The sequence below is a fragment of the Balaenoptera borealis genome, assembly GCF_965194805.1.
Source record: "Balaenoptera borealis genome assembly, chromosome: 4".
In the NCBI taxonomy this organism is placed as follows: Eukaryota; Metazoa; Chordata; class Mammalia; order Artiodactyla; family Balaenopteridae; genus Balaenoptera; species Balaenoptera borealis.
Window position 1 is genome coordinate 148089992 of NC_138861.1, and position 23883 is coordinate 148113874.

At 54.3% G+C, this 23883-nt stretch overlaps 1 long non-coding RNA gene across 3 annotated transcripts; it reads right to left on the minus strand.

Annotated features, from left to right (window-relative positions):
• Window positions 1-2191: 2191 nt before the first annotated feature.
• Window positions 2192-10979, minus strand: LOC309628328. Of its 3 annotated transcripts, none has more exons than XR_014244424.1 (4): window positions 10374-10979; window positions 7455-9912; window positions 5381-5500; window positions 2192-2973 (listed from the first exon to the last, which is right to left on the minus strand). It is a non-coding gene; the product is annotated as an uncharacterized lncRNA (long non-coding RNA). The 3 variants fall into 3 exon arrangements; XR_014244425.1 differs by having other exon boundaries at window positions 7455-7558; window positions 9835-10979; XR_014244426.1 differs by having other exon boundaries at window positions 7455-10979.
• Between the last annotated feature and the right edge of the window lie 12904 nt (window positions 10980-23883).

Here is a 23883-nt window from a genome sequence, read left to right on the forward strand (position 1 = left end):
TCTTCAGCCAGGGCCCCAGCAGCACAGCCTGCGCTGAGCAGGGGTCATGCAGGCACCTGCTCCCAGGGGACCCTGGTCAGGGAGTGGGGAGACAGGACAGCAAAGCCACACAAGGGTGGGATTCTGGGCAGTGCCGGCCTCACTCGGATCCCAGGGGGGGCTCTGGGGCATGAAACCCACCTCTGAGTTTGTCCTGCCTCAAGACAAGGGGGCCAGCTCTCACACCCGCCACCATTGCCCCTGGGAACTTGGACTCCAAGGGGGCCCCAGGTGCCCCTGCAGCCGGCGGAGGAGCTCACAGGAGACAGGAGGGGGGCTCAGGGGGCCCAAGCAGAGGGCCCACAGTGGGGGGTAGGCGATAATCAGTGATTATTAAGCTGAGATTTCCCCAGAATATTTTAAAGACATGGCTTCTGAGGAAGGAAGATCAGTGAAGGTAAATAAAGATAAACCGTCATCTAGAAACATCAGAGTGGGACTGCAGGCTACCAAAGACAAAGGGAAGATGTTTTAAGAAACAGCCGGAAAACAGAAGTCAGACTGCCCACCTGGACCAACAGACTCTTCATCGACTTCTCATCCGCCAACGGAAGCCAGAGACGTTGGAATCACAGCTTCAGGATGCCTGGAATTCTAGACCCAGGAAAGCAAACTTTGCTTCCAAACCCCAGGACTGAGAGAGTTAAAGGTCAGCAGACCCTCAAGAAAGGAGCGTGTACTTCCAGCAGCAGGAGACCTTCCCCCGGCCGGCAGCAACCCGGTGCAGGAGGCAGCCCCGGGTGTCCAGCCAGAGGCCCTGGCCTCGCCCCACCGGCCCGACTCCTTCCGAGGCCTCAGCGAGCCCAGGTCAGAGCCAGGCGGCCAGGGGCCTGTGGGCTGGTGATCACTGCGTCCCTGCCCAGAGGTCAGGGGCGAGTGGAGGGCGAGGTAGGCCCGCCCAGCCCCTGCCTCGAGGCTCTCTCAGTCCTGGGGAGGGGACAGGGCCGTGGCACAGGCCAAGGGAGCAGAAGAGGGGCCGCGCGGGGAGTGACAGGTCCCCATTTCATGTCTGCCCCGCCCCCAGGCCCCTCTCCCCACCAGCAGGGAAACAAACTGGGAGCTGCAAAACCACGTGCGAAAGAGGGGAATGGCTGGGGTCCTAGGCACGGCCAGCCTCGAGCAGCGCTGGGTGCCACGGACACGAGGCCCCAGGGCCACCAACACATCTGCACCCGCGGCCCCAGCCTCGTATTAAAAGGAAAACAGACCAACAGGCGCGGTCAGGAGGAGCTTGAAGACAAGCAACTAAATGTGTGCGTCCTGGGCCCGATTCTGGGCAGGGAAAGGACATTAGGGAAAAACAAAGGAAATCTGAATAAAATGCGGACTTTTGTTCATAATCCCACATCCATATTGGTTCATGATGTGACAAATGTACGGTCTTCATGTAAGATATCGATAATAGGGGAAACTGGGTGCAGAGTCTATGGGAACTCGGCACCATCTTCCCAATTTTTATGTTAATCTGAAGCTCTTCTGAAAAACAAAGTTTATTTTTCTTGAGTGTAAATTAAAATAATTATTTTCAAAAGCAGACCACTCTGCAAACCATCTCCTTCTGGATTACCGGGAATAAAATCCACACCCTGACCGGCCTCAGCTGACCTCCGCCGCCACGGATCCCCGGCTCTGCTGTGACCCTGCTTCTGCAAAGGCGGACTCACCACCCACTGCAGACACCCGTGGGTCCAACCTCTGCCCCACGCGTCTGCTGGCAGCTGGACGCGGCAGGGAGAGGGCCCCCGCCTCCTGCCCACGGCAAAACCTCACCCGGTACCTCTGAACCCCAGCTGCAAGGGCATCTGGGAGATGCCGGGAAGGCCACTGGCAGGAAGAAGGAGGGTGGCCTGGGTGCAGAGTGGCCGAGCCCTCGCCCAGTTACCTGGGACCCCAGGCACCGCCCCAAGAGAGAAGCCGCTCGTGTCCCTAAAACACCTGCTGCAGCGGCCAGAGCAGCCCAGCTCTGCCACGCCACAGAGGACCTCTTGACGGTGACAGAGGTCGGGGCGGGGGAGAATAAAAGAAATTGGAGAAGATAATCCGGGGGCTTAACATAAGCTTTTGGACTTTGGCTTCTGGAGCTGCCGCAGACCCCTCGCAGCTCGGCTGACAGCAGGGTGGATGCGGGGGGGTGGGGGGTGGGGGTGGGGGTCGGCCAGTAGAGGGTGAATTGTCAGCTTTGGTACAAAGGGGCCTTGGGGTCAGCTTCCTCAGCCCCGGGGTGAACCCAAACTGCCCCCAACACCGGGAGTGGCCTCATGAAGGGGAGACAGGGCTGTCCCACCCCCCAGGGGCAGCTCCCCCTCCCAGCGGACCACAGGCGTGGTGGCAAAGCCCTCGGCCAGGGGACAAAGTGTGGGAAGGTGGGTGCGCTTCTCCCCAGCCCCTGAGGCTCTTTCCCCAGGGAGAAAGCCAATGGCTCCAACTCCTGCCTCTCTCTCACCTTTCTTCACCGACCCCCACGCAGGAAGGAGGTTGGCAAACTGGGGGGGGGGGTCCACTGCGCATGCTCAGCCCACTGCCCCCCACCCCTGCCCCCACGCCTGCAGGGGCTGTGCTGTGTAGGCTGGGGGCTCCCCCTGGGGTCTCTGGGCCCGGCAGTTGGTCTCACGCTGGGGGTCGGGTGGGAGGCCCAGCTGGCCTTCACGCTGAGGTGTGTCCTCCGACCAGCCCATCAGGAACAAAGGGCAGACCCGCACGGTGGTCTCGTGGGGTCCCGGCTCTGCACACAAATATTGGAAATGATAGTTTACAACTGTGTTGGTATGAAGATGAATATAATCCAAGTTGGGTTATGCTTTCTTCCAGTTTTAAAAGAAGTTCAGGGACTTCCCTGGTGGTCCAGTGGTTAAGATTTCCCCTTCCAATGCAGGGGGTGTGGGTTCAACTCCTGGTCTGGGAGCTAAGATCCCCGCGTGTCTCGGGGCCAGAAAACTGAAACATAAAGCAAAAGCAATATTGTAACAAATTCAAGAAAGACTTTGTTTTCAATTCTTTAAAAAATAAAAAAAATGAAAGGAGTTCAAACATTTTTCATGGCCCCTAAAAGTCTCAAGGGCCCTGGCACTGAACCCGCTGTGCCCGTTGGAGAAGATGGCCCCGGTGAAGACAGTTTGGGGGCCCGGCTACTGCCTTCATGCCTCATTTCTCCATGGGTTCAGGACTCAGAATGGAAGAGTTGGCTATTTCTTGGTCCCCTTGGAGACCCTGGCAGCTCTCTACCCCATCTCTCTGTTTTATTTCCTTCACAGCACTTACCACCATCGGAAACCAGCCCGCTAAGTGTCCGCCTGCCCCATCAGGAAGCCCAGCCCAGAGCAGGGCGGTGGTTGACCCCCAGCACCTCGGCACCGCAGGCGTTCTGTAAACAGCTGCTGGGGGGAGAGACAATGGACGGGTAGGTGGGTGGATGGATGGGTAGGACAGGAGGGAGTGGAAGGAAGAAAGGAAGGAAGGAAGATGGCTAGAGGGGAGGGTGGTACATGGATGGGAGATGGATAGATGGGCAGATGGGTGAATGATAAATGGATGGGATGGGGGATGGGTGGATGGATGATGGGTGGATGGATGGGAAAATGGATGTGGGATAGGGATGGATAAAAGAAAAGAAGGAAGGAAGATGGCTAGATGGGAGGGTGGTACATGGATGGGAGATGGATAGATGGGCAGATGGGTGAATGATAAATGGGTGGGATGGGGGATGGGTGGATGGATGGACGGAAAAATGGATGTGGGATGGGGGTGGATAAAAGAAAAGAAGGAAGGAAGGAAGATGGCTAGATGGGAGGGTGGTACATGGATGGGAGATGGATAGATGGGCAGATGAGTGAAAGATAAATGGATAGGATGGGGGATGGGTGGACAGATGATGGGTGGATGGACGGAAAAATGGATGTGGGATGGGGGTGGATAAAAGAAAAGAAGGAAGGAAGGAAGGGAGATGTCTAGATGGTAGATGGATAGATAGGTGGATGAATGGGAGGATGGATGTACCGATTTTTGATTTAATAGGTAGGTGGGTGGTGAGTGGATGGGCGGATGGTAGAAGGATGGATGGATGGATGGATGGATGTTTGAGGGAATGGGTGAGTGGATGGGCGGATGGTAGAAGGATGGATGGATGGATGGATGGATGGATGGATGGATGGATGTTTGAGGGAATGGGTGAGTGGATGGGCGGATGGTAGAAGGATGGATGGATGGATGGATGGATGGATGGATGGATGGATGTTTGAGGGAATGGGTGAGTGGATGGGTGGGTGAGTAGATGGATGGATCACAGAGCAACCTCAGCGCCATGCTTTGCAGGAAGCTCTATCAGTCCCTGCGTCACCAGCACTGGGCCGGGCACAGAGGGAGGGGGCTGGGCAGTATTGGGGAGCCAGCCAAGGGACTGAGATGACCCCCAGGCCTACCCCCCAGACCAGGCCCCTCCTCAAGCCCACTGTCTCCACCTCCAGCCACTCTGATGGCCACGACCCCAGCCCGGGCCTTGGGGCTGCTTCCAGGCTCCTCCCACGCAGCCTTCACAGGTTCTCTCTCCTGCTGGCTTTCCTTTGCGACCGCGAGGACCACAGCACAGTTCTCAGTGATACTGAACAGAGTCTCACTTCTGTGCAGCCATTTACAGAGCTGCCTGTTAGGCTGTTCCCCTGGGAAGCTGGAGGGGGTCTCGTGCCGCTGCCACCCCCCCGAAAGGAGAGTTCTCCTCTATCTGCTCTCAGCCCCTCACTCGTGTCCCTCGCCAAACTGTCAGACTGCGCAGGAGTTCAGCCGCTGTCCACCCGGCCTCCTCCTGGAGCCCAGCTCGGGGTCTGGCACAAGGTGAGCGCTCAACACACGTGAATGAGTGAATTATCTAAGAAACTGGGGACTTCGCACAGTGACAAAGTCCCAGTGCAGGGCTGCGGTCCAGGAGGATCTGGGAAGAAGCAGGCTCTCCAGGGCAGGACCGGTCCACACACACCCACACCCGCCCTGGTGTGCGCAGGACGCACAGGCAGGGCGAGTCTCCTTCCCTACAGAGTGACGATGCAGATAGAGTGACAGCGGCGACAGAGCAGGTGCCCCTAAACGCGCACTACCCCTCCCAGTGGAGGCCACAGAGTGACACTACAGTTATCTTACCTCCAGTAACCCTCCCTCCCCGCAACGTTCCAGAAATAGCAAGAGCCCGCGGAGCTACAGGAACCTGCATGGCTCTGCTCCCACGCACGATGTCGCCCTGTCTGAAGCACCGCAGGCTGCCGGCGTCAGAGTCACGAGTCACAAGTCACTTTGATGCAGAGGAATGCAGACGCTGCTGGCAAGGAGGAGGGGCACGTTTGGAATCTGCACCCACCTGTCTTCCGTGAAGTTGTCCTTGGGTGAGTGCCCTCTCTGCATTCAGGGCTTACCTGCTACTTCCAGCTGTGTGACCCTGAGCAAGTGCCTTGACCTCTCTGGGCCTCCGTTTGTCCCTCTGTAGGAGAGCGGTTAAGGTTACGCTGAATATCAGCAATAATGTATCCATTATGGTTTGGCTTGGTTGCACATAAGCAATCCCAACAAAAGAGGCATAAACAAGATAGAGGCTTATTTTTTCCTAAGTAAAAAAGGTCTGAAGGTGACCAATCCAGGGAGGCGTGGCAGCTCTTCAGTGTCCTCAAGGACGCAGACTCTTGCCGTCTGCTTCTCACCATCCCCAAAGCCACTTCATGGTCCGAGATGGCTGCTGGAGCTCCAGCCATCAAGACCATGGGACAGGAAGAAGAAAGCTGTGAAAGTACAGGGCAGGAAAGGGCCCCTCCCAGGAGTAAGTTCCTTTTTTAAGCAGCCTTCCTGGAAGCCTCACAGAGAACTTCCTCTTTTATTTCATTGGCCCAAACACAGTCACTTGGCCTCACTTAGCTGCCAGGGAGGGAGGTTGGGAGATGTAGCCTTTTATTCTGAGCAGCTCTGTGGCCAGCTAAAACGCGGGGTCTCTTCCCACAGAGGACAGGGAGCAGGAATGTCTGGGAACACGTGGCTCCTGCACAAGGCAGACCCATAACAACCGGAGCCACTGCTTTTGCTGATGCTGTCGGCATCCCCAGGGACCACCTACAACGCGGCCTCCCCTGAAGTCACCTGCGCCTCGTCACACCCCCTCCACCAGCGTCCATCCCAGGCGGGTCCTCGCTGCAGCCTGGAGGGGACCAGGGTGCCAGGGGACAAAACCACATCCAGAGAGGGAGCTGAAGGGCCGGGCTGACAGAGGTCACCCAGAGGGAGAAAGTCCTTGTCGCTGCCCGGGACGCCTCTCTCTCTGCCCCTTTCTTCCCCCCCTTCTTTCCTGCTCCCCTTTCGTCTCTCACCCTCTTGCTGTGGACTGAATGCTGTGCGCCCCCAAATTCATACGCTGGAACCCTAACCCCCAGTGTGATGGTTTGTGGAGTGATTAGGGTCACATGAGGTTGTAAGAGCGGGGCCCCGTTAAGGGATTAGTGTCTTTATCAAATCGGGAACAGAGGGGAGACCTGTCGCTCCCGCCCTGCCGAGTATACCCCGGGGAGGCTCTGAGGACGAACCAGGAAGGGGCCTCCCCCCCAGGACCCACCCTGACCCCAGTGTCCCCACCAGCAGACCATGAGGAGTGAACGTTGGTTGTTTAAGGCCCGTCTGTTGTGTTCTGTTTACGGCGGCCTTGGCCTGCCCAGCAGGGACACACACTCGCTCCCTAAGGAGGCCCTGGGGCGGGGGTGATGGGGTGGGGCTGGGTGGGGGCCTGTGATGCCCGGGGTGGGGCAGACTCCCCACCAAGGACCACAGCTCTCTCAGGCAAGCCTGAACTAGGTTCCCGCCTCACATCGGCCCTTTGGGGCCGCAAAGTGGGTGCAGGCTCAGAGCTAGGGAGCTGAGCTGGAGATCTTTCTCCTGTGGGTCCTGCACGGGGGCCTGCATCACGCTCACGTGTGACCTGAGCGTCCACTGAAAGAGCCCCCATTCTCATATAGTGGTCTTTTCACTTGATTATTCAGAGACACCTGGAGGGTCTAGATAAACATTTTTTTCAACATTTTATCCTAAAAATCTTCCAACATGCAGAAGGATAGAAGGTGTTCAGTCAACACCCATATACCCTCCACCCAGGCAGTCACTGCTTTTGTTTGTTTGTTTGCTTGTTTGTAGCATGCAGGATCTTAGTTCCCCAATCAGGTTTCGAACTCACGTCCCCTACAGTGGAAGTGCGGAGTCTTAACCACTGGACTGCCAGGGAAGTCCCAGTCACCGCTTTTTAAACTCACTTTCTCCCCGCTACGTCCATTTACCCGCCTCTCCATCTGTCCATCGACCTCTTGATTTCCTGCCGCATTTCCAAGGACGTCGCAGACATCAGGACCCTTCGCTTCTAAACAATTCTGCATGCATATCATTAACTAGAGTTCAACACTTACAGTTTTAAGTAGACTCTCCAGAGATAATATTAGTGTCCCGGGGCTGCCATGACAAAGTACCACAGACTGGGCGGCTGGAACAGCAGAAGTTTATCGTCTCAGCTCTGGAGACCAGAAGTGCAAGATCAGGGTGTCAGCAGGGCCGGTTCCTTCTGAGGCTGTGAGGGAGCCTCTGTTCCAGGCCGCTCCCCTGGCTGCTGGTTTGCTGGCAATCTTTGGTGTTCCTTGGCTTGTAGATGCTTCACCTCAGCTCATCTCTACCTTCACCTTCACATGGCCTCTCCCTGTAGTCTTGTCTGTGTCCAAATGCCCCGTTTGTATGAGGACACCAGTCATATTGGATTAGGGGCCCACCCTGCTCCAGTATGACATCATCTTAACTAATTACCTCTGCAGTGACCCTATTTCCAGATAAGGTCACATTCTGAGGTGCTAGGGGCTTCACATATGAATCTGGGGGGACACGATTCAACCCATGCCAGTGAGATGTACAAATCTCAGTGTGTCACTCAAAGAGTTTGACAAATGCAAACCCCATCAAGCTACAAAGCAAGACCATCACCCAGACGCTTCCCCCCGTTCCTTCGCGTCCAAGCCTCACTGCCGTGCCCTGCTGAGGCAGCCCTGTCCTGACCCTTCTCACCCCAGATCGTGTAGGCGGTTCTAGAACTTCAGACCAATAAAGTCGGGCTGAACTGGCTCGTCCGGGTGCAGGGCCGCTATCACTCGGGCACTGGCAAAACCACCAGCTGCAACCAGGGGTCAGGAGCTCAAGGAAGAGCCCGTCCAGGTGCCAGACGGGAATGCGCTGTGCTGAGGGCAGGAACCACGGCCCCGCACCCTTGCGAGAACCTTCTACGTGTCCAGGGAAATTCATCCCATGCAAAGATGAGTAACAAGAAATGAGCATCTTCTCCACTTTCAAGGCCGCACTGTCTCCCTGTAGATGAAGACTCTCACCAGACAAATGTCACAACCAGCAAAACCCGTCATCTAATAATGCAACATGAAGGAAGACCGTGATCCAGGGAAGGGTGGGCAAGGGAGTCTGAGATGGGAACTGACGTAATCCAGGAAAGAAATGGAAGAAAAAGACAAAACCATTTCAGAAATGAAGCGACGAAGTTACGAGGGAGATGAGAAGATGATAGATGGAGATCACAGTAAGGGACATAAAAAAGGGGAAAAGTGAGCAAATGAGAAGAAACAGGAAAGAGATTAAACAGGACTAGAGAGAAAATGGTAACTATAAAAGACAAAAGAGCTCAAACATATGCATAATCGAAGTCCTCAAGGTGACCACCAAAACTGTAATAGATCAGAACAAATATTTAAACCATTACTCAAGAAAGCTTTCTTGGAATAAAGGAAGATGTGCGTCTGTGTATCAAAGTACGTGCCATGTACTTGGGTAGGCTGACCATGGAATGGTGACTAGCACGACATAGCCTGGTCAATAAACGGGCTTGAAAGGCAGAGAAAAAAAATCTGGGCAGCAAGACAAAAAGAACAAGCATCTTATCAAGGAAAGAGAAGCATGTTAGCATCAGATTCTCAACGGGCACATCAAATGCCAGGAGAAATAGAACAATACCTAAAAGATGCCTGTGGTTTGAAGTGTGCCACGCCCCTGCCAAAATATATGTTGAAGCCCTGAGCCCCTGTACCTGTGAATGTGACCTTCTGTGGAAATGGGGTCTTTGCAGGTGTGATCAAGTTAAGATGAGGTCATACTTAATTAGGGTGGGCCCTGATACAAGATGACTGGTGTCCTTAGAAGAAGGAAAAAAAGACACAGACACACGGGGAGGAGGCCACGTGATGGGGAACGCAGAGACTGAGTGTTGCGGTCACAAGCTAAGGGTCTCCAAGCATCGTCAGCAATCCCAGAAGCCAGGAGAAAGGCTGGAGCACACGAGGTTTCCTGGAGGGACTGATGAGCACACGTCCTCCCTGCAAAGCACGACGGAGAGAATTGTGGCAAAGGCGGGGCAGAGCACCTTAAATGCGATTAACCGAAGACATTTAAAAAACTATCAAAAATGGGAATGAGACTAGCCTAGGAAGTTGAACGCAAACGTGGCATGGTCTAACCGTGCAGCGAGAATAAACCAACACGCTGTGGGGAGACGAGGGGAAAACACAGCAGGTTCCAGGGCTCTGCTTTGTCAGAGCTGGAAGGCACAGGACAGCAAAGCTGACCGTTAGCCGCATTCAGCAGCACAGAGGCAAACGCAGAGAGAGAGAGAGAATTCCTGACCAGGTGGGGAGTGAAGGAGGATGGAGGGGGATTGGGAGACACAAGCCGGGCCTCCTCCGCTGCCCATCCCCCCAGCACAGACAAACAACAGCCCCAAGCACGGCTCGAGGACAGATGCACCCAAGAGTTTCCCATGAGGTGCAGTGACCACACAGAGACCCAGCAGGACAAGCCCAGCTGTGGACATCAGTCCTGAAGCTGCAAGTTCAGATGTCATGTGAACCCTTCTTTTCAGGCCCGAGACGTCCCCCCATTTTAATCCTGGGCTCTGCCCCATTCTGTCTCCTGTATAACATCCCAGACACATGGCCTTGGGGAACCCATGGGAACCAAAGGGACTGGAGCCTTACCCCTACAGAACCCCAAACCCTCCCGCACCCCCAGGACCCCCAGCATGGAAGGACTCCAAGGAGCTCAGGACCCTCTGCCCCAAACGGGTCAGGGCCAAGGGTTATCATGCCCGGAGTCCGGCTTTCACAGGCGAGGGGATGGTGACCCCCTCGGCCTCTCCTTCCTCCCCTGGGTCTGGCAGCGAGCAGGACCCTGGGGGCTTGGGTAGCAGTGGGGGGTTTCAGGCTCTGAGACCGCAGTGGGGCTCCTGGTGTGGGTGAGCAGCTGGGCCCACCTCCCTCCCAGGGCAGAGGGGGACATGCACTTACCAGGTTGCTGAGGAGGAGATGCTGGGCCAGGGAAGGGGCGGGCCCAGCCTGGAGGTCCCCTGGGATGGTTCCCAGGCCGGTTGCCATAGCTGCCGCTTGGAAACCCTTGGCAACAGGGCTCTGGCGTCCTCCAAGACACCAGGAGGGGGGGTGTGAGCAGAGGCTGCGGAGGGGAGATTCGGGATGGAGGCTTCCGTTCCCGCCTTGTGGTTTGAGACTCACGCAGATGCCTTTGCTGAGCTTCCCTGTCAGGGAGGCGGCGGGCGGGGTGCGGGCGTCCCCAGGCCTCAGGGTGAGTGCCGCTGCTTGTGCACCCCAGCTCTGGGGAAAGGCTTGGGGTGCAGCGTCTGCACAGACGCCCACCATGGCCGACCTCAAGCTGCAAGGCAACGCCGCACCTCACCGGCTCTCACTGTACAATCAGCCTTGAATTTCAGTCTGAGCCTTCCATGGAAGAAGCTGGAAGGAAAGAATCTCCACTACAGCGTGTGTCCCTGTTTCATGTACCCACACGTGCCAACCCTGTCTGGCCCCTGACACCACATTTCAGATGTGGCCGCCCAGCCCCTCCACTCAGGAGAAGCCGGACCATCCTCCCCAGGGAGAGAGTGCGGCCAGCGAGCACAGGACACCACTGCCCCCACCCCCAACCTGCCCAAACCACTCTCCTCTGGCCCCGGACCCTGCCCGCCCTGCCTCCCTCCCTCCGGGGCCAGTTCTGACTCACAGGTCACTGGAAGGGCACAGCCTGGTGGAAGCTGGGTCCCCACCCACCCCTAGGGGTCCCTGCGCTGGCCCCTTCGCATTCCTGTCTCCAGGCCCTCCCTGCCCTGGAGGGACCCTGGCTGGGCCCACAGGCTGGCCCAGACACACACCCACCACCCTCCCCCTCAGGACCCCATGCACCATTCTCACTGGAACACTATCCACCGTGGGGAGGACAGGACTAGAGCCCAGCCCACTTCACAGATGAGCAAACTGAGAGGTTAGGTCAGGACCCAGGCTGCACAGCCAGGTTGCAGAGCAGCCGCCCATCCCCCTTCTCACGAACACCCGGCCCTTCGCCAAGGAGTGCCCAGTCCAGCAGGACAGGCCGATGCCAACCCCAGCGGGCCGTCAGGCCTGGGGGCAGCCAGGCCGGGGATCTCAGCCCTGCCTCTGGCTGACTGGCCATGGGGAGCGGCCAGGGGTCCGGGGGCACCTTTCTGAGCTGCAGCTCCTTTATCCACACAAGGGGTATCCACACTCGAGTGTGCTGAGCCCAGGAGATGCGGGGGGCGCTGGGTGAGCCCGGCTGCACCCCGAATCCTGCTCCCCGCCCATACACACAGCGGCAGCTCAATTATACCACCCCTCGAAAATGCAAAGAAGCCCGCGAGACCTCAATAAGGTCTCTGCAGTCTCTGCAAAATGGGGAGAAAGGACCTTTCCCTCCTAATTCTTGGAAACGCTGGGAGGACAAAATAAGAACATGATTTGGGAAGGTCGAATTTCTCTGCACACGAAAAGTGTTCTTTGGCGGGGACTTCCCTGGTGGTCCAATGGTTAAGACTCCATGCTCGCAATGCAGGGGTCCAGCATTCGATCCCTGGTCGGGGAACTGGATCCCACATGCCACAACTAAGAGTTTGCATGCCACAACTAAGGAGCCGGCGAGCCGCAGCTAAGACCCGGTGCAACCAAATAAATAAATATTTTAAAAAAAGAAAAGTATTCTTTGGCAAAGTAACTGGGATTCAGATCCAGAGCTGTGGCTTTGGCTCGGCTGCCGGGGGGACACAACCCTCCAGGACTCTGTCCTTGTACGAAATGGGAACGAGCATCCTTGTCCTGCTGTGGCACTGCCACCCGCCCCACCAGCCACCACCACCTCCTGACTGCTTCTCTGACGGCCGGACCGCACCCAGCCATAGCCAGCATCTCTGCTCGGTACCAGGGTCCCCCTCCGCCCACCCGGCACTGGGTCTGTGAGAGGGGGCTGCCCTCAGCAGCATCCCTGGCTCTACTCCCTAGAGGATGGTAGCAATGTCTCCACCCAGTTGTGACAACCAGCTTCCACCCAGGCCTTGCCAACTGCCCCCAGTTGAGAACCAGCGATCAGGAGCCCAGACTCTCCTTTTTACCATCTCTGACTCCTTCCCCAGACTGGAACGGCTCAGGCCCAGCCCTGGTCCTGCTCAGGTCTTTATAAACCAAGCCCGCATCCAGCATGGGGCGCCACATTTGGGAGGGAAGGAAGCAGGGGAGGAAGGAAGGAAGGGAGGGAGGGAGGGGGAGGGGAGAGGGAAGGAGGGAGAAAGGAAGGGAGAGAGGAAGGAAGGGAGGGATGTGAGCATAAACGACTCACTTTGGGGTGACTTCATGGTGATGGGGAGGGAGTTCTCGTTCGTCAGGCCCTCTGAGAGCCAGGTGCTACGCTGAGCACTGCAGGTGGCCACCTTCAGGCAGGATTCTGGGAGATTCTGTCGGCCCCCTGGCGGGATGACCCAAGGCCTCAGGAGCGCAACACTTCCCATCACCCCTGGACCTCCTCCGGGTCCTCCCTCCACCCCGGCCCAGGGGACAGGAGGTAGGGAGCAAGTTGGATCCAGGTTTTGTGGGGCCTGAAGCTCATACAGTTTGGGGCTCTCTTTACGGAAAAGAATACAAACTTACAGACACAAAATTAGGTATGAAAGGGAACATTTATTTAGAGTGAGAAAAAAAATGAAGACAAATTTAAATTCTGACAAAAACGTACAAAATCTGGAAAAACAACAACATATTTTTATTCATTAGCTGCCTGATCCATCTCCATAATACTTTTCCTGGCACATTTTGGCCGCATCCTTTTCGGTCATCTCAGCGTATGACAATGCGACGTCACGTTTGAAAGAAGGAATAGAAATATAGTTGTCTTTCTTCCAGCAGGACTGATTGAAATTCGTTTTGTCTTGTTCAGAGTTGGGCTGCGTAGAATGTGGCCCCCGCCCACACATGCACTGCTTGTAGGACAGCTTAGTTTCTTGTGCCCTAAACAACAGTTCTGGTCAATTCCATTTCCTAAGACTTCCGTTTTTGAAAAGGAAACAATGCATGGTGCACGTTTATCGTTGCATACAACGTACGATCGAGCACATTTCCGTTCTGACGAGGTGTTGATGAGCATTGCGTCACCTGTACGGTGGTGTGCGTCTGAGGACGACTAGCAGGGCCCACAGCTGGCTCCGGTCTGTACCCCTCGTGTCGTGTCCCCTCCGCCACCCGCGTGCTTGCAGTGCTGGACACTCAGGATGCGTTCACATCCCATATAGCGCGTGCCCTGCACCTTCCCGTCACGCTGCCAAAGGGATGTTTTGCGCCCGGATCTTAAGTTATACAAGAGACTGAGTGATGACACACAGAGGTAAGGACCCTGAAACAAAAATTTGATGTTACTCATAGACGCCTAGAAATGAGAGGGTCGGCACACCCGGCAGGGACCCAGGAGGAGCAGGGGGAAGGCCTGGGCCACAGCCCTAAGTGGGATTCTCGCAGGAAAGGCAAAGCAGGGCAGGGGAACCGCTTGGGACTGGTTAGTTTAAATAATTCCAGCAGGCTCTGGGGCACAGGGGCTGTTCCTAGTCGTCTGGTACCTGGCCCTGGCGACCTGGGTGATCAGGGCAGGGGAATACTTGCTTGGTGAGTGAGAGATAAGGAAAGAGGGGGTGCTGAGAATGGGCTCCAGGTCACAGGAGAGATGCAAACAACTTTATCTGCTAGTCTGTCCTTATGGCTAATGGATGCCAAGCAGATAAACACAGATGCTAGGAAAACACCAATCAAGGGAAGAGCTGGGACTTCCCTGGTGGCGCAGTGGTTAAGAATCCGCCTGCCAATGCAGGGGACACGGGTTCGAGCCCTGGTCCGGGAAGATCCCACATGCCGCGGAGCAACTAAGCCCGTGCGCCACAACTACTGAGCCTGCACTCTAGAGCCTGCGAGCCACAACTACTGAGCCCGCGTGCTGCAACTACTGAAGCCCGCATTCCACAACTACTGAAGCCCACGCGCCTAGAGCCCGTGATCCACAACAAGAGAAACCACCGCCGTGAGAAGCCCGCGCACCGCAATGAAGAGTAGCCCCTGCTCGCCGCAACCAGAGAAAGCCTGCGCGCAGCAACGAAGACCCAACGCAGCCAAAAATAAATAAATAAATAAAATTTTTTTTAAAAAAAGGGAGGAGCTGGCAGGGGGACCGACAGTGGGAGGAGGGTGAGCTGGGGGTGCTTATTCCTCTGGCTCCCCCACTTACCCTGAATAAACTGTGCTCCTCTTCCCAAAGGTTCTGAGGTTCTCTCAGGCACCCGAAGACAGTTCACACATTAACACGTTAAAGACACAATGCAGGGCTTCCCTGGTGGCGCAGTGGTTGAGAATCTGCCTGCCAATGCAGGGGACACAGGTTCGAGCCCTGGTCTGGGAAGATCCCACATGCCGCGGAGCAACTAGGCCCGTGAGCCACAACTACTGAGCCTGCGCGTCTGGAGCCTGTGCTCCGCAACAAGAGAAGCCGCGACAGTGAGAGGCCCGCGCACCGCGATGAAGAGTGGCCCCCACTTGCCACAACTGGAGAAAGCCCTCGTACAGAAACGAAGACCCAACACAGCCAAAAGTAAATATTTATTAAATAAATAAATAAATAAATAAATAAAAGACACAATGCAGGTGAGCATCTCAACAGATGCAGAAGAATTCGATCAAATTCCATTTCTGTTCTTAAGAAAGCATGTTAGCTGCTTCAGAGAAGGGAACCCTGTTAATCTGATAAAGGCTGTCTACCTAAAACCTCGAGTTAATGGGGAAATGTTGAAAGCTGTCCCTTTGAGATCAACAAGGAAACAAAGGTTCCCATTGGTACCACTGTTCAATGTCAGCCTGGATGTGGCGGGCAGCACGGTGAGTCAGGTCAAGTTTGTAAAGAAAGAAACAAAACTGTCTTTATTCACAGGTGACACGGTCGCATGCGCAAGAGAATCTGAAAAATCTTCAGAGAAATTAGGATAATGAATAGAGAGTTCAGCAAAGTCGTTGGACCCAAAATCTATGTGCCATATTCAACTTTACTTCTGTATACTAGCAACAATGTTGGAAAAATAAAATTTCATAATTAGACATTATTTATAACAGCATCAAAAATATCTAAAGTCTAGGCATAATGTAGCAGATCACTATAAGGAAGATTCTAAGACACTGTCAGACACATTAAAAAAAAAAAGATCTAAATAAATGGAGATAAGCATGTTCATGGATTGGACAGCTCAATATAGATCCTCTCCAAATTCATTCATTCTTACCATATTGATTTATAGAACCAAAGAAATTTCTATCCAAATCCCAACCAAGTTTTTGTGGAACTTAAAATACTGATTCCAAGATTAACATGGAAACACAGATTCAATTCAACAAGTGTTTACTGCTCCTGCCACTTGGGAGACAACAGAATCAAATCAGCAAAGATCCTGCCTCATGCAGCTTGCGTTCCAACGGAACTGTCATTCAACACAGCACGTCAGCGAATTTCCCGGTGTGACCAGATAGTAGATGTTTGCTTTGGGGACACGAAGAGCAGGGCAGGTGAGGGGCACTGGGATGCTGGGGGTGGGCAGGAGGGAGGGAGGGCAGCCAGCAGATGGTGGACAAAGGTGACGTTTGCAAGACACAAGCATGGCTGAAACACCAAGTGATAAGAGGTGGGGTCTTGCTGTACCAGACATCAGGGCACATGATGGCCCTTCATCATCAAGATGGTGTGGGGTTGGCACAGGGAAGACTAAGAAACAAGTGGGACAGAATAAAGACCCCCAAAACAGACCCTTGTCTATGCAGACATTTGATTTAAGACAAAGCTGGTAGGGGTTGGGGGGCGGTGTGCTCCTACCTAAAGCCATCCTCAAAACTCAGTCCCAGGTGGAGTAAAGACTCCAACGTGAAAGGCAAATCTACAAAGCCTTTGGAAGATAATACGGAATGTGTTCATGACCTTGAAGTTGGAAAAGCTCCCTTAAGAAAGACACAAAAAGTGGTAACAATCAAAGGAAAATGTTGATAATTTCAGGTATATTAAGCTGCCTGTACATCAAAAGACGCCTGTAAAAGAATAAAACCGAGCCGCAGGATGGGAGAAGACATTTGCAACACACAAAATGACGAAGCGCGAGTGTCTAGGTTATATAAAGAGCTTCGGGGGCTTCACAAAGGAGGAACTGATACAGACGGAGAAGTGCCTTAACAGTCAGGAAGATGCTGTTAGAGAACCCAGGCAGGGAGCCTGTCACAGCTACGCCCTGCCCGTGGGCACACAGGTGCCTGTGGCCACGGAGGGAACAGGGTGGGCTTGGCTGTCCAAGCTGCGGACACGCAAGCCAGGGGACCCAGCAATTCCGCTCCTGGGCAAATACTCCACGGAATGCAAGCTTGCGCACCTGCTCTCAGCAGCCTTGTTGACAGTCGCCAGAGACCAGGAACCAGCCAGGGGGCCGTCATCACTGGACTGGATGAAGGGGGTGTGGCGTACTCCTGAGACGCCTGCCTGCAGCCCTGAGCGTGCAGGAAACAGAGCTCCTCCGGGCAGGGACGCGTCTCGCCAACGGGGGTAGGTCGTGACATTGGCGGAGGGAAAAAGGTGCGAGGAATACACGAGGTGTGAGTCCACGCGTACAAAGTGCAAACCAAACCCTATTGTTTAGGGACACGATCAGTGTTGTAAAGAAATGCAAGGGACTGATGACAGTAAACATAGGAGAGCGATTACCTTACCGCTAAGGAGGAGGAAGTCTGGGGAGGGAGGGGTCCCCGGGCTCACTCGTGCCGGGTGGTTTAACCTGGCGGGGGCCAGCATCGCACCTGCCTGGGCAGGAGGGGCTCCAGGGCGCGTCACCATGGCGGTTTAGAAATCACTTTCGTGGGACTTCCCTTTGCCCTTCCGCGCTTCCCCTGCAGGGGGCATGGGTTCCATCCCTGGTGGGGAGCTAAGGTCCCCCATGTCGCACAGTGCCTCCTGGGCGGCAGGAATCAAGTCTCGAGTGGAAAACGCGCTCTCCTAACGCCTGGCCTAGGATCCATGCTCAGGGAGGCCGGGTCACTCAGCGATGGGACAGCTCATTGTCAGCACCTCCTGGCGACCGCTCAGCAGAGTACTGCACGCACCTGCCCTAGAAGGGGCACGCCCTCACACCTCCCAAAGGCAGAGACTCTAGTTGTTTGTTTGCCACTGTGTCCCCGGCCCCCAAAACAGCCCCTGACCCACGGTGAGGGCTCGGCAGTACTTGCTTAGTGGACGAATGAACCTCTGGCTTTATGACAAATACCATAGCAGTTGACCTTAGGGGTCGGAGGGCAGGATGAGAGGAAGGAGAATCATTGTGTCCCGGGCTAGATCAGCCGACATGGGTTCGAATCCTGGCTCTGCCACTTTCTAGCTGTCTGACCTTGGACAAGTGACCTCACCAGGCCAAACCGTCATTTTCTCCTCTGTAAATGGGGGTGTTTACGGGACACTTCCTAGCAGAAAGCCAGGCTCCCACACAACCCTCGCTAGGCATAGAGGCCCTCACTCCCTCTCTTGAGGGCAGGAGGCCCAGCTGTGCTGTCCCCATCAGGTGTCTGCTGCAGTCCCAGAAGCGTGTGACCTTCTCGAGTCACGCACCTGTCACTATTGTCATCAGAAAAGATGTCCTTCCCCCCCCCTCCCAAGTGCACCACCCATTGAGATGGGGCCCTGGGAACTGGGCCACTTAGGGAAGCGCTCAGGTGGCCGGGGGGAGGCGGGGGGGGGGGGACAGTGCCAGGGGCACTAAGCACAAGTCTCGAGGCAGAGTCCTGGCCACGGCGAGGGGCTGGGCCCAGAGCCAATTTAACTGCACCTCAGCGGGCGTTGCAAAGCTGGATTCACACAAAAAGTACCTGAGTGCACGTCTCTTTGGGGGAGGCTGGAGCGCGGAGGAGGATGAACTCTTACAGAAACGTCAACTTTTTAAAATGCTCTTCCTTGCCAAGTTTCAGCCTGGTGGGAGTTTCATGTCGGAACCACTAAGTAGGAGTTGATAACGGACAAGTTACTCATCCTCATGCAGGGGTGCAGTGCTGAGCAATGATCCAGGCACCCAGGTGAGGTGCTTCCCAGGGCTGCCAGCGCAGGAGACCCCAGGGAGAGCAAAGGGCACGGGAGCAGGGGGTGGGAGAAAGCAGGGGAGGGGTCCCCATGTCCTCACCACAGTACACACCTGGGTGGGAGAGGCTTCAGGCCAGCCCCCATCCCCTTGGGACCAGGATACCAGAGTCTGCAGAAACACTGGGGGTGGGGGGACTTCCCTGGTGGCGCAGTGGTTAAGAATCCTCCTGCCAATGCAGGGGACACGGGTTCGAGCCCTGGTCCGGGAAGATCCTACATACCGTGGAGCCACTAAGCCCACGAGCCACAACTACTGAAGTCCGCATGCCCTAGAGCTGGGGGGCCGCAACTACTGAGCCCATGCACTGCAAGTACTGAAGCCCGCGTGCTAGAGCCCGTGCTCCGCAACAAGAGAAGCTGCCACAATGAGAAGCCCGCGCACCGCAAGGAAGAGTAGCCCCTCCTCCCGTCGCAACTAGAGAAAAGACCGCAGGCAGCAACAAAGACCCAACACAGCCCAAAAATAAAAATAAATTAAAAATTAAGAAATTGAAAAAAAGAAACACTGGGGGGCAGAGGGGAGTGGGGAGCTGTCTGGAGCCTGGAAAAAGTTTTGGGCTGCCTTCTCTCCCCCAACCCCCAGCCCCAGCCCCCTTCATCAGCCAGCACATCCTGATGGCTGATGTCTCCCCCAGGACTGTTCTGGATCTGAAGTGGGTACGAGACCTTCACCATCTATTCCTTTGCCCATCATCACCAAGGGCTTTGTGACACCTTGTTTTGAAGAAAAGGCAGCATATTCTAGGACCAGTCTGGGAACAAGGGAAGAATTCATCATGCCTCCCTCCATCCTTCCATCCTTCCATCCATCCACACATCCATCCATCCATCCACCCATCCCTCCATCCATCCATCCACCCATCCCTCCATCCATCCATCCCTCCATCCATCCATCCATCCATCCATCCATCCATTCATCATCCATCCTTCCATCCCTCCATCCACTTACACATCTACCCATCCATCTATTCCTACATCCATCATCTATCCATCTATCCATCCATTCCACACACCTTCTTTGAGCACCAACTCTGAGCCCAGCCCTGTGCTGGAGACAAGGATGCAGGAAACACAGTCACTGCTCTCAGAGAACATATGGTCCAGGAGGGAAGAAGACATGGACAGAAGCACAAGACAAAGACACAAAAGAAAGGTTGGCTCGTGGCCCACATTCCGTGGGGACAACTGGAGTTATTGGTGTGATGAAGAGAAGATTTGAGGGAACTGGCAATTGTTGCCAAAACTGTTGAGTACCCACCATAATAGCTGGCAGGGGAGAAGGAGGACAAGAGACGGTGATGAACAGTAAAAATGTTACCAGGTCAGCAGATTATAAATCCCAGCGGCTGAAGGATTCTTGGGGCAGGGCACTGGAGGGTCTACTGGAAACACAGGTGGTGTGATTGCTGCGTGGGTGCTTGGAACTGTGTTCAGGAGGCAGGTAGAGTTCACGTAATGGGTCACAAAGTGGTCTGGCCATAGGAGTAGGTGGCTGGGGTAGGTTGGAGGTCAAGTTCATCAGAGGAGAGCAGGTGGATGGATCACCCACCTGGAAATTGAAATCACTGAGGACGATAAGGGGAGAGAGTTAAAGAGGGATGCTGTCTTTGAAGGACAGGGGCGCACCCATTTTCAGTTAGAGCGAGGTCAAGGTTCAGACAAAAGGTCTAGGATACGGCGGTGTCGTGGCTCAGAAGGGCACAGCTGGAGCGTCTGGGGGGTCAGGGGGCCATGCGGGAAGGGTCAGAGAAGGGATGTACAGAGCCGCACAGGCAAGGCTGGCCTGGGAGACTTGAACGTGACATACAGAGGGAGAAGCAGCAGGACGAGGCAAGTCTGCAACAGCTATAAGTCAGCCGGCCCTTAAACATTCTCGCTCCTGGAAGCTGACCCAGCCCGGACGCCATGGCCCCCGAGGTGAGCGCTTTGCTTTGCTCAGGGAGGCGGCCCCCAAGCACAGCCTCCCTTTGCCTCAGCAAGCAACGGATGCAGCCAATTCCTGCGACACAGGTCGAGGGCTCCCCCAGCGCTGTGTCTGTCTGTGGATGGACGCACCTGCGCCCTCACAGCAGGCAGGGAGGGGTTTCTGCTCCACGTGGAGTCCTCAGCACCCAGCCCGGGCCGGGCAGCGTGGGCGCCCTGAACTGAGGAAGAAGAGGTCGAGTCGGCAGCTGCTGAAAACCAACGTCCAACCTTGGGAGATAAGCCGAGGGGCAGAGACGGGCCTCACCTGGAGCACCTGCTCGGTGCCAGGCCTGCTCTGAGTGCAATTCACTCACTGAAAAGAAGAGTTCCTATTTTGACATGTAGAACGCACACCGAGGAGTGTTTAAAAATGTGGGCACCCGATTGGAAGAACGGTGACGGGACACACAGCGGTGCTCTGCCCTCTTCTGCCAGAGGGAAGGCATCTTGGAAGTCCTGCATTGAAGATGGGGCAGGCTGGGTCCCTGTATCACCGCCTGGACTGCCTGCTGATTAGGAGCGTCTGCCTTTCAGATTCGAACATGGGGAAGAGGAGACATCTCTCCCCTGGGGGCCTTTATGCATTTTGTCGTACGTGTTTTGTTATAGTAGTTAGCCTAATGTAACTAATAAACAGGATAAGTGCATTAACTGTTAATAGCCAAGCAGCTGGGAACTTGTGCTTCCGACCAAGATGGAGTAACAGGGACTGAATTTACCCTTTTGCCTGAAACAACTAAACAACTGGATGAAATATATGAAACAATGGCTCTCAAGATACTGGACACGAGGCAGGAAGGACAGCACATCACCTTAATTCCAGGCACCTTAAACCCTTTTCTGGAATAACACAGGCTACGATTCAAAAGTAACTAAATATCATACTCAGCTGAGAAAAAGACTGAAATAATGCCATTTGCAGCAGCATGGGTGGGCCTAGAGATTATCAAACTAAGTGAAATAAGACAGAGAAAGACAAATATCATATGATATTACTTATATGTGGAATCTAAAAAAAAAATGATACAGGGACTTCCCTGGTGGCGCAGTGGTTAGGACTCCGAGCTCCCAGTGCACGGGGCCCGGGTTCAATCCCTGGTCAGGGAACTAGATCCCACATGCCACGGGGCAACTAAGAGTTTGCATGCCACAACTAAGGAGCCCGCCTGCTGCAACTAAGACCCAGTGCAACCAAATAAATAAATAAATTTTTGTAAAAAAATAATAAAAATTTAAAAAAATTTTAAATGATACAAATGAACTTATTTACAAAACAGAAATAGACTCACAGACATGGAAAATGAACTTATGGTTACCAAAGGGGAAAGAGGGGGGAGGGATAAATTGGGAGTTTGGGATTAACAATCATACACTACTGTATATAAAATACATAAACAACAAAGACCTACTGTATAGCACAGGGAACTATAGTCAATATCTTGTAATAACCTATAATGGAAAAGAATCTGGAAAAGAATATATATATATATATATATATATATATATATAGAACTAAAACACTTTGCTGTACACCTGAAACTAACACAACGTTATAAATCAACTATACTTCAATTTTAAAAAAAGTAACTAAATATCAATTCCTGGGACTTCCCTGGTTGTCCAATGGTTAAGACTCCACACTTCCACTGTAGGGGTCACAGGTTCGATCCTGGGTCAGGAAACTAAGATCTAAGATCCCGCAAGCTGGCGCAGCACGGCCAAAAGAAAAAAAAACAATTCCTCCCAAGGCGCCCAGGTTTTCTCCACTCCCTTCCTTTGCCCTCATCGACCCTCCACTTGGAATGCTCTCCTGTTACCTAAAAACTGGGTTTGCCTCTTAGTGGGTGTCAAGCCAAAACACACAGTCAAGTCAAGAAGTGGGAGAAGGATTTATTACTTGCAGTAAGTAAGGAGAACATCGAGGCTACTTCCCAAAACAGTGTCGCCCTGAACAGCAAAATTGGGAAAGCTTTAAGCTAAGGGAACATGCATATTCATGAGGGGGCTTGTGCAGGAGGAATTTAGCATAGAACTGGGGCAAGAGTCATCCTAGGTTGACAGTCCAGGTCTTAGTTGATTGAAGCCGGCAAAGATCAGTATCGTCCATTCTCTGGCTCCAGTTAGTCTGGTGGTCGATTGTCCGAGGAGGTTCGGACCCTGTAAAACAGCTCGAGAATACGTGTCAGACTAATCTTTACCTTTGAAACAGAACTGGGAGTCTTTATGACTGATTTAGTATCTCCGATACGGTTGAATTATTTTCCTGGCCTGGTAATAGCTGTTTGCTCTTACATTCTTTTGTTTCCTTAAAATCATTAACTACTGAGACCTGTTCTTTCGCAAAGGCAAGCATTGTGGCCAGGCTTAGATTACAACATGGCCTACACCTAAAGTGGCTTCTCTTATGTCAAGAAAGCTATGCCTGGTTCTCTTTCTTTGGGGACTCCCTTGCCCCCCATCTGCCTGCACTACCTCCCAGGCACAGTCCAGCGTCCTTACCAGATGGACTCACCCTGTCCCTTCTCGAACCATCAAAGCACCTAGGGGGTGCCTCTACCCGACCCTATAAGCTACTTTAGGGCAGCAATCTGCTTCTCACTCTTTCCGTTTCCTGCTCTTCCCCCAGGTCACTGACCGGCTCACTGGCCCCATCAAATTGGCTGCGTTCAATTTTGCTCGATTTACTAGACAACAGCAGGTGGGAAGAAAGCAAACAGGTACACAAGTCTCTCTAATACAGAACAAGTGCATGGAAGATAAGCGGGATGCAGTTCAAAGACAAGTGTTGGGGTGCCAGCGCTCCTGGGTCATGGGGAAAGCTTCGGGGGGACGGGAGTGAGAAGACCCAGGACCCCTGGGGCTCCCTGTGCCTCCGCTGTTTTCCTCTGACAAGTGAAGGAGCGGGCTGGGTGGGTCTAGAGTTCCTGACAGAGACACTGACGCTGGAGTGCCGAGCAGAGGCCACCTTCCGGAGACCATAATGACAAGGAAGGCTCAGACCAAGGCAGATGACACAGAAACAATCTAAGGTGCAGCAGACACGCTCCCGATTTCTGAACTGTTTACTCTTTCTACGGAGTCGAAGGGAAAGGGCGCTCCGGTCAATCCGGGCTGCGGGGTCGGGGCTCTTTTCTCCACCAAGTCCGCAGCAACCCCGCAACCCCCGCTAGGGCAGCCCTAGCCGCAGTCGGCGGCGCCGGCGTCATGAGGCCGCGGCGTGGTTGCCTAGGAAACGCCCCCGTGCCTCCGCAGGGTTCCCCGGGCCTTGTAGTCCGCCGGCCGCCTCTCTTAGACAGGCCGCGCGGGGAGAGACTACAACTCCCAGGAGGCAGCGCGGCGGGGCCTCGGGGCGGG